Consider the following 11,029-nt stretch of genomic DNA (forward strand, 5'->3'; position numbering starts at 1 on the left):
GCGTACGCACCTGGGTCACGTGATAACACAATGCCACGTTCGGCGGGGTCACGTGCCGGGCGCGCTCGCACGCCGCCGAGCACGTACAAAGGGCCCGGTGGGGAGGATGGGGGGCGGGTAGAGTGGTGCGAGGGAGCCGGAGGGAGGTGAAGGGAAGGGGAAAGGAGGAGGGCGGGGTTGGGCGGTGCGGAAAACCGCGGTTTACTTACCGCGAGCGGGAAGTGGGCAGCAGCGGACGAAAGGGGCGGGCCGGTGGAGGCCTGTTCTCGGTCACGTGGGCGCCGCGACGCGGGGAGAAGCCTAGGGAGGGGCTGCCCTTTCGAGCGTCCGGATCCCGGCGTGGCTTTCCCCAGTCCCCGAAGTCTTCTACGGACACATGCCCCAGTTCCCCAAGAGAACGCGTGAGGGAGCGCTCTGGGTGGGGTGGGGTAAGCGCTGCATTTGCGATTGGCCCGAAGGCAGGCCAGAGGCAGGGGAAGTGGGAGCAGGTAAAACCTACCCATGGACCACAAGCCCGAGAGCCTAAGCGAGACTGAACTGTCAAAATTGTCCCCAACTTCTCACCGGGATGCGGAGGAGGGATCTCCTCCTATTGCCTGAGGTACTCGATCTCGTCCCACTCTCCTCTGCAGCCCCAAGAACGCCTCTCCCTTGGAAACACAATCTCTAGGGGGTGGAGGCAACAAAGAAAAATAACAATTGGATCACAGCAGAATGAGGTCCAGTCAGTCCTCAGTCTAGAGAACGGAGCAAACCCATGAAAAGCAGAGCTTAAAAGATTTCAGACTGTGAAATTGTGGACGTTGGAACCAGGTGATTTGAAACCACGAAGACATTTCTGGAATAAATGATAGCCAACTAATCTGTTCCACCGCGATTTAAGACTCTCCTACACACTACAGAAATCACCACCACTGAAAACACGTTGTATATGAAAGCTCTTGAAAGTAGGTCAAGAAAAAAAAAGCAATAAAGACTTCATTAAAAATCACAACGGAGGTAAAATTGCTAAAATAAAAGAATAAGGTTATCTAGAGTTGTAAGTTTAACAGCATTTTTTTCCTGGAGCTGTAAATAGAGATGGTATTCTGAACCGTATTTTATTTACAACCTGAAAAGAATGGATACTTGGCACTTGAAAAAAACAGTAAAAGTAGTACAAAAATTCAAGTGTTTAAGCCTAAAGTTCAGACTAAAACCAATATTTTTTAGTAGTCTAAAATTAGACAAAAGGCTTCAGAAACAATGATAGTGATGAGGTGTTTAGAGATTTCTAGTGTTAGTAGAAAACATTCTAGACAGTATGTTGTCCAGAATGAATGTTTTGTAATGCATCAGTGATGGCAATGTTTAACTGCCATTATATGAGTGGGCACAAAATGAACCCTTTGTGAAAACTATTATCAGCTAAATACAGCATGTGTGTGCTGATATTACCTATTAACAACACAGGTTCTTCAAATATTTATGAACAGAAGAGTCTGCGGAGTACACTCAAAGGCTAAGGAACAAAGATACAAAAGTATTATTGAGAGCTAAAAAGCAACAATTAAGGCAGCGAATAGATTTTAGTATTTGTAGGTCATGTGCCCAAGTGAAGTATTTTAGGTATCTAAACCAGATTTCTCCAATGTATGTTATTGTAGGATGCCAGTGAAAATGTAAAAAGAGAAATATGAGATTAGCTATCAGTAAATCCAAAACATCTAAGGTTTCAAAGGCCAGCAAGGTATATTTTCAAGTATAATGGCTTACACCACACCTAATATATAGAAAGAAAAAGAGAAGAATGCAAAATATATCCCAAAGAAATAAATGTATCCACTTATTGGCTAAAAAAAAAAGCCAGAGAATGTGGATCAGTTCCACTTCCTGCCCATGATAGTCCTAAAACCAAAAAGATTTGATTAACAAATTGATTCTAAGCACTATCACTGTCTTGCAAATAGGCCCCAGCTTGGACTACTAAGTCGTTCACTTTTATTTGGTATCTTTCATCCCCACCGCCCCCTTCTACATTCCTCCTTTAGAATTTATAGAAAATGTAAGGATTGGAGGGTGTGGTGTAATCATTTAACAGTCATTTATTGAGTACTTACTATCCCTGCCTGGAGGCAGCTTACAGTTTTGAGGAAGAGTGACTTGCAATGGCAGTTCCTCTGACAAGTGTTCCATTGTAAAAATGAATGGAGATTCAATTTGGAACTCCAAAGGTGCTAGCTAGAAATGTCCATCGAATCTCTACAGAAGTGCAAGTTTTTTAATTAAACAAGGACTGGAAATACTATGCTTTGACAAGTTGATCTTCAAGATTGCTGAAATTTCATTATCTATTTAAAAAGGTATCTACAAGTACACGATCTGTTATTGCACTTAAGTCTATTTGGTCTTATAACACATCTGTCAGGTCATGGGAATCATTGCACACACACGCACACACACCCCTACTTACTGAGACGTTCCTGGAGGAATTCGGAGGCCTGTTCCATACAGAAAACAAGCATAAGCCCTGGGGCCAAGAGACTCTGCGTCTCTGGGGACCTCCGTGTCTGTGTCGCGAGTACCCCGTACCCATATAGGACACAGCGCGACTGCTATGGACGTGATATAATCATGTGGACCCTCACTCACCAGAGGCTCGATTTCAGAGTGAATTTGGGAGACAGAAAAAGCCCCCCACTCCACCTCTGCCATCAGCAAAGCTGGGGAGACCCTTAGGGGATAGAGGTCACTGCATCCAGGCCGCGCCTGCCAGCCTGCTTCACGAGTTTCCCAGGCTGCGTGGGCCCCCACCTCGCCAGTGCACATTTTCCCCCATAAAATTCTTGAAATAGCAGAGCCTGGGAGCCGGAAGGGCGCGGGGCTGTGCCTGCTAACAGAGCCAGAAGGCCGCACCCTGGCTGCGGCGGGCACGGCGGATGGCTCAGGGCTGAGGCCCCCAGAGCGCAGAGCAACCCCGGCACGCAGGGAGAGCCCACGGGCAGCAGAGAGCGGAGGGCACGCCGCCCTCCCGCCGCCCTTTCTCCCTTCCCCGGCTTTCTCCTGGAGCGGCCGGGAAGGTGCATGGGGCTGGAGCCGGGCAGAGGTTGCCTCCGATCTGCTCGGCTAGCCGTGTCCTCCGGTCCCCACTCGGGCGGGGCTGCGTTCCCGGGGCGCGGCCGGGAGCTCGCTGCCCGGAGGCCGGCGCTTAGCAGCCGCAGCCCTGACATCTGGCGGCGCGGCTCTTCGACCCAGCCCTGCGGATCGAGGCTGCGGAACCAGTGTGGATCCTGGCTCAGGAGTCGCGGCCTCCCGGAACCTCCAGGCCGAGGGATGCTGGAGCCTCTCAAGGGAGCGGCGGGGATGCTAGTGTCTGTCGTGCGGAGGCCCCGACGCGGGCACGGCTGCTGGGTCTCCGGCGGGCTCTACCTGCTCTTCTCCGAGGGGCTGGGCCGCCAGGCCCCAGACAGGCCGCCCTCTGAATCTGAGGTGAGGGCCGGAGTCTGTCTGGGGATCGGTCCGGTAGAAAGTATCCCCACCCCCGCTGCCCACCCCACGCCGCCCGGAGTCTGGGAATCACTCATTGTGTGCAGACACAAAGAAGGAGCATGGGTTGAAGGTCTATTGGCATCGGTTAAAAACACACCACACTTTGCTGAGGAAAACATTTTTCATGAGACGAGCAGAGAATGGAGTCCAAAGTTGAAAACAAGAGGCAGTGCTGTGCTACACACTGAAATGATGCCAAAGGCACTGGGAACGCTGGGCCCGCATTGAAAAGGAGGACTTCGAGTCCTTGAATTCTTCCCAGAAAGAAGATAGCATATATATTTAAATGAAAGTGAAAGTGTTAGTGCTCAGTCCTGTCAGATTCTTTGTCACCCCATGAACTATATCCCACCAGGCTCTTCTGTCCATGGGATTCTCCAGGCAAGAATACTGGAGAGAATAGCCATTTCCTCTCCAGGGGATATATATTTAAATGAAAAAGTAGTTAATGAAGAGGGATATTTGTATTGCCTATTTGGATTTGTCTTTCTTTCCAAGAGGAAAAGCACCGTGCAGGTGAGAAAGAGTAATAGCATTCTAAGGAAAAATACTTTTAATAAGAGCCTCAATTATTCAAACATATTAACCTAGGTGAAAAAAATTGCAAGATAAAGCAAAATAAAATCTTGAAATCATAAGTGTGGTCTATGCTGTCTCAGGGAATGCTTGTGTTGATTCACAGCATCTGTCCGGAGAAGAAATATAGAAATTGCCTTTAGAAAGGCAATATAAAAAGTGCCTTTTTCTTATTTCTAAGTATTAATCATTGCATTTCCTTTACCTCATTGGAAATCCATCAAAGAATATCACTTTTGTGGTATCTGGATTTTTAAAAACAGATCTGTCAAAGTGTGATGAGCTTGGAAATGCACAGGTTTCTTTTACTATTTTAGGACGTGAACTTCTTAGGAGTTTTGCTGATTTCTGTGATTCGTACAGGTATATTCTTCAATATAACAACAAAAACAATAATAATAATGTCAATTGGAATGTTTAATATTCTGTTCATACACTGGACCAGATCAGTCCCACTAGGTGCTTACCCTCTATCACACCTTTACAGAAATGTTCATTTACTCATGATTCCTCTCTCCACATCCCCACTCTCTTGACCACACCCTCTGTAATCAGGGCTCCTCGATAAGTCTTCCTTTATCTTGGTAGTGGAGTAAAGTCTGGATATATCTGTCACCGAAGTAGGTGGCTCAGACAGTAAAGCGTCTGCCTACAATGTGGGAGACCTGGGTTCAGTCCCTGGGTCGGGAAGATCTCCTGGAGAAGGAAATGGCAACCCACTCCAGTATTCTTGCCTGGAGGATCCCATAGACAGAGAAGCCTGGTAGGCTACAGTCCATGGGATCGCAAAGAGTTGGACACTACTGAGCAACTTCACTTCACTTCAAAGTAGAGTTGACTGATTTGTTCTGCTTTCTCTTAGCTCACATGCGCCACCCCCACCCCCACTTTCCATACAGAAATAACCACCCTTCGAAACTCCTATAGCTTCAATCTATTATTTACTGCATTTTGATTTGAAATCCCTTATCTTGCTTTTAATTACAGTCTATGCTCATGAGCCTGTAAGCCATTTGAGGGTAGAGATTGCATCTTATATCCAGGCTCCCTTCTCTAATATTTCTTGACACATTTCAAGGTAAAAATGAGTAGTCAATAAATGCCCACTGAACTAAATTCAATTTATTTTGGGCAGTCATACATAATGGATTTATACTTATCCTCATATTATCAAAAATATCCTAGACTGTACAGAGTAAGTAATGATTCTCTCTGAACACTGTGTACATGGCTAAGTTGCTTCAGTTGTGTCTGGCTCTTTGCAACCTAGTGGACTGTAGCCCTCCAGGCTCCTATGTCCATTCTCTAGGCAAGAATAGGATTATCTAGGCATTTAGATATGACCTAAACAAAATCCCTTATGATTATACAGTGGAAGTGACAAATACATTCAAGGGACTAGATCTGATAGACTGAGTCCCTGAAGAACTTTGGATGGGGGTTCATGGCATTGTACCAGAGGCAGTGATTATGACCATTCCCAAGAAAAAGAAAGGCAAAAAGGCAAAATGTTTGTCTGAGGAGGCCTTACAAATAGCTGAGAGAAGAGAAGTGAAAAACAAAGGAGAAAAGGAAAGATATACCCATTTTAATGCAGAGTTCCAAAGAATAACAAGGAGAGAAAAGCCTTCCTCAGTGATCAATGCAAAAAAATAGAGGAAAATAATAGAATGGGAAAGACTAGAGATCTCATCAAGAAAATTAGATATACCAAGGGAACATTTCATGCAAAGATGGGCTCAATAAAGGACAGAAATGGTATGGACCTAACAGAAGCAGAAGATGTTAAGAAGAGGTGGCAAGAATACACAGAAGAACTGTACAAAAAAAGATCTTCATGACCCAGATAACCACATTGTGATGGTGTGATCACTTACCTAGAGCCAGACATCCTGGAATGCAAAGTCAAGTGGGCCTTAGGAAGCATCACTATGAACAAAGCTAGTGGAGGTGATGAAATTCCAGTTGAGCTGTTTCAAATCCTAAAAGGTGATGCTGTGAAAATGCTGCACTCAATATGCCAGCAAACTGGCATACTGGAAAACTCAACAGTGGCCACAGGATTGGAAAAGGTCAGTTTCATTCCAAACCCAAAGAAAGACAATGCCAAAGAATGTTCAAACTACCGCACAATTGCACTCATCTCACACGCTAATAAAGTAATTCTCAAAATTCTCCAAGCCAGGCTTCAGCAGTACATGAATCGTGAACATCCAGATGTTCGAGCTGGCTTTAGAAAAGGCAGAGGAGCCAGAAATCAAATTGCCAACATCTGTTGGACCATTGAAAAAGCAAGAGAGTTCCAGAAAAACATGTATTTCTGCTTTATTGACTATGCCAAAGCCTTTGACTGTGTGGATCACAACAAACTGTGGAAATTCTTAAAGAGATGGAAATACCAGATCACCTAACCTGCCTCCTGAGAAATGTTTATGCAGGTCAAGAAGAAATAGAAGTGGACATGTAACAACACACTGGTTTTAAATAGGGAAAGGAGTACGTCAAGGCTGTATATTGTCCCCATGCTTATTTCAATTATATGCAGGATACGTTATGAGAAATGCTGGGCTGGATGAGGCATTAGCTGGAATTAAGATTGCCAGGAGAAATATCAATAATCTCAGATATGGAGATGACAGAAAGTGAAGAAGAGCGCTTTCACTTCGGCATGCCACTGAAGATCCTGGTGTCTCCATGGACCGCCGCCCCACTCGGTGTTACGGGTATTGTAAGAACAAGCTGTACCCAAAGTCCTGCTTCTGCCGCGGTGTCCCTGATGCTAGGATCCACATCTTTGACTTGGGGCGTAAGAAGGCCAAAGTGGATGAGTTCCCACTCTCTGGCCACATGGTGTCATATGAGTATGAGCAGCTCTCCTCTGAAGCTCTGGAGGCTGCCCATATTTGTGCCAACAAGTACATGGTGAAAAGCTGTGGCAAAGATGGTTGTCACATCCGAGTGTGGCTCGACCCCTTTCATGTCATCCGCATCAACAAGATGTTGTCTTGCGCTGGAGCTGATAGACTCCAGACAGGCATGCGTGGTGCCTTTGGAAAGCCCCAGGGTACAGTGGCCAGTCCATATTGGCCAGGTCATAATGTCCATCCACACCAAGCTGCAGAACAAGGACCATGTGATTGAAGCCCTCTGCCGAGCAAAGTTCAAGTTCCCTGGCTGCCAGAACATCCACATCTCCAAGAAGTGGGGATTTACCAAGTTCAACACGAATGAATTTGAAAACCTTGTGGCAGAAAAGCGACTCATCCCAGACGGCTGTGGGGTCAATTACATCTCTAATCGTGGTCCCCTGGACAAATGGCGGGCCCTGCACTCATGAGCATCAATACTGTCCCTTCCTTAATCATGCTCACCAATAAATGCTATTTCCTGTCAAAAAAAAAAAACACAAAAAACTAAAACAAACAAAAAAAGAAAGTGAAGAAGAGCTAAAGAGCCTCCTGATGAAAGTGAAAGAGAAGAGTGAAAAAGTTAGCTTAAAACTCAATATTCAGAAAACTAAGATCATGGCATCCAGTTCCATCATTTCATGCCAAATAGATGGGGAAACAGTGAGAGACTTTATTTTGGGGGGCTCCAAAATCACTGCAGATGGCGACTGAAGCCATGAAATTAAAAGACACTTACTCCTTGGAAGAAAAGTTATGACCAACCTAGACAGCATATTAAAAAGCAGAGACATTACTTTACCAACAAAGGTCCGTCTAGTCAAAGCTATGGTTTTTCCAGTGGTCATGTATGGATAAGAGAGTTGGACTATAAAGAAAGCTGAGCACTGAAGAATTGATGCTTTTAAACTGTGGTGTTGGAGAAGACTCTTGAGAGTCCCTTGGACTACAAGGCAATCCAACCAGTCCATCCTAAAGAAAATCAGTCCTGAGTATTCACTGGAAGGACTGATGCTGAAGCTGAAACTCCAATACTTTGGCCACTTGATGCAAAGGACTGACTCATTGGAAAAGACCCTGATGCTCGGAACAATTGAAGCAGGGAGGAGAAGGGGGTGACAGAGGATGAGATGGTTGGATGGCATCACTGACTCGATGGATATGAGTTTGAGCAAGCTCTGGGTGTTAGTGAAGGACAGGGAGTCCTGGCATGCTGCAGCCCATGGAGTCGCAAAGAGTCAGACACGACTGAGTGACCGAACTGAACTGAAGTAAGAATATTGGAATGGGTTGCCATGCTCTTCTCCAGATGGTAAAGAATCTGCCTGCAATGCGAAAGACCTGGGTTTGAAAACTGGGTTGGGAAGATCCCCTCAAAGAGGGTATGGCAACCCATTCCAGTATACTTGCCTGGAGAATCTCCATGGACAGAGGAGCCTGGGAGGGTACAGTCAATGGGGTCGCAGAGAGTCAGGCACAACTGAGCAACTTAGCACAGCATACCTCCAAGAACCTATTTGCAGCTGCCTTTCAAATATTTTGGGGAATCCGTGTTTTATCAACCAAATTATCTATAATCAAAAGTTATGGCAAGTAGAATCAAAAGATGTCAAGATAGATGTTCAGTTGTTACACTATATCAGATGAACTGCAAAAATGCAGGCTCTAGCTTTCTCGTTCACAAACAAACTGTGCTTTAGATCTAATTTAATTTTGTCTTTGCTCTTACATTTTGTCACAATATTGTTTTTTTAAAATCATCCGCTCAAGAGATTCTAAATTTCCAGCCCAACTGTTTTTTAACATAATCGAGTCTTTTCTCAATTTCTTCACCATGAGTTTACTCACTGTCATCTAGTGCAATGCTTGATATGGGACCTCACCACCTTCCTAGAATTCTAAAGATAAAAATCAATGTAAGAAGATTACCTCTGACTCCAGATAGGCTTTATTCTTCAGTATCTGAATTATCTTACAGGAGAAAGTCTAAAACTTTAGTGCGCATAAATTCACTTGAAAATTTTGACTTAAATGCAAATTCTCAGGCCACACCTCTAGAAAATCTGATTAAATAGATTGAAGTTGGGCTCTAGAAATCTGCATTTCTAACCATCACTTCGGGATCCTTCAAATAATATGGTTCTAGATGTCGAGTTACCGAATTTCTACTTTCCCCTTCTTTCTTCTGACTCATGGCATTGTATCTATTTTGTAAAAAAGAAAGAAAAAAAGCCTAAATAACCTCTTTCTTAGCCCACCCACTAGTGGGTACAAATCATATTTTCAAAAAAGTTATAGCCAACTCCTCTAAATTTGCTCTAATCATCCTATTATTCAAAGCCTTTGTTTTGTGAATCATTTAACTCTTAAGCTCCTTGTTCAATGTGAAGCTTGTGGGAGGTGTGTTTTTAATAAATAAGAATTTGTGAACCTCTTCCTCATGCATCCCCAGAAAAGCTTCTTGTTAAGGAGAAGAACATGATTACTTCTTAACAGCCCTATGAGCAGTGGTGTGAAGGGATAGAAGAGAGTTCAAAAATTTCCCTATATTTATCAGTCTTATTAAAATGCATATTTTTATACATATAAGGGTAAGTGGACAGGGAAGAAAGACTTAAATTTGATTTGTAAATTTCAAATATCCATGGTTCTGAGACTTCCTATAATTGCTAATTAGGTGCCATTAATTTTAAAATTATAATTTGCATTTGCATAAAATTTTCAAAAAGAAAATAAATATATAAAATAAAAAATAAACATCTTCCTCCATTTCTGACCTCCAAGATCAAGTCCCACCGTGTTACTTGGCTCAGCGATGGTTTACTTAGTCTTAACATTTTATTTTTCCTGGTGATCCAGTGGTTAGAACTCCACACTCTCACTGCCAGGAACTGAGGTTCAGTCCCTGGTTGGGGAACTAAGATCCTGCAAGCCATGCAGTGGCCAAAAAAAAAAAAATTTCTTCTGTATATATAAGCAATGTATGCTTATTACTACTCTTATTTTCTTAATAAATCTGTTCATGCCACTTAGTTGGACAGTTTTCCATTTTGCTTTTTTCTCTCAGTAATTTATTTACAAGTTTTCCATATCAGGATTCTTTTTAATGGGCATATGATAGTCCATGGTATAAATGAAGGTAATTTAATTAACCATTTATCTGATGGGCAATTAGGTTATTTTTTCTTTTTTTTTTTTAAATATAAAAATGCTGCAATGACCTTCTTTGTGCATATATTTGATTATTTGAATAGGTAAATATGAGTGGGATAATTTCCCCAATGAAGAATTGTTAAATCAAACGAATTTGTGATTTTAATATAGTCAGATGTTGCTAAATTGTGCTTCCTAAATGTTGGACCAGCTACAGTCCCATCAACATTTTAGAAAGGTGTTGAAAAGAACCCATTTTCAAGGACTGCTTAGTAGAACTATGTTTTATCAAGCCTTTAAAACAATCTCATCATTTAAAAATAGTACCATATTTTGCTGAGCATTTCTCAAATTTTGAGTCTAATTGAGCATCTTTTTTTAAGTTGAAGTATAGTCGATTGACATTATTGTGCTAGTTTCAGTTGTACAGCACAGGCATTCAGTATTTTCTCAAATTATATTCCGTTATAGGTTGTAACAAGATTTTGGGTATACTTCCCTGTGTTATACAATGAACCCTCGTTACTTATTTGTTCTACTTACGGTAGTTTGTATATGTTAATTTTGTGCCTCTCACCTGTTCTCCCCACCTTTGGTGACCATAAGTCTGTGAGTCTGTTTCTGGTTTGTATATACATTCATTTGTATTATTTTTTAGATTCCACGTATAAGAGATATCATATAGTATTTGTCTTTCTCTGTCTGACTTACTTCACTAAATATAATACTCTCTAGGTCCATCCACGTTGCTGCAAATGGCAATATTTAATTCTTTTTTATGGTCGAGTAATGTTCCATTGTGCGTGTATGCCTGTGTATGTGTATTCATACCACATCTTAAGTCAGTCATCTAGTAATGAGCATTT

The 11,029-nt window shown here is 42.9% G+C and overlaps 1 pseudogene; it reads left to right on the top strand.

The window, feature by feature from the left end:
- Positions 1-6,782: 6,782 nt before the first annotated feature.
- On the top strand, positions 6,783-7,539 carry LOC120862749 (annotated as a pseudogene).
- Positions 7,540-11,029: the final 3,490 nt, after the last annotated feature.

Source organism: Oryx dammah, unplaced genomic scaffold (assembly GCF_014754425.2).
Source record: "Oryx dammah isolate SB20612 unplaced genomic scaffold, SCBI_Odam_1.1 HiC_scaffold_4, whole genome shotgun sequence".
Lineage (NCBI taxonomy): Eukaryota > Metazoa > Chordata > Mammalia > Artiodactyla > Bovidae > Oryx > Oryx dammah.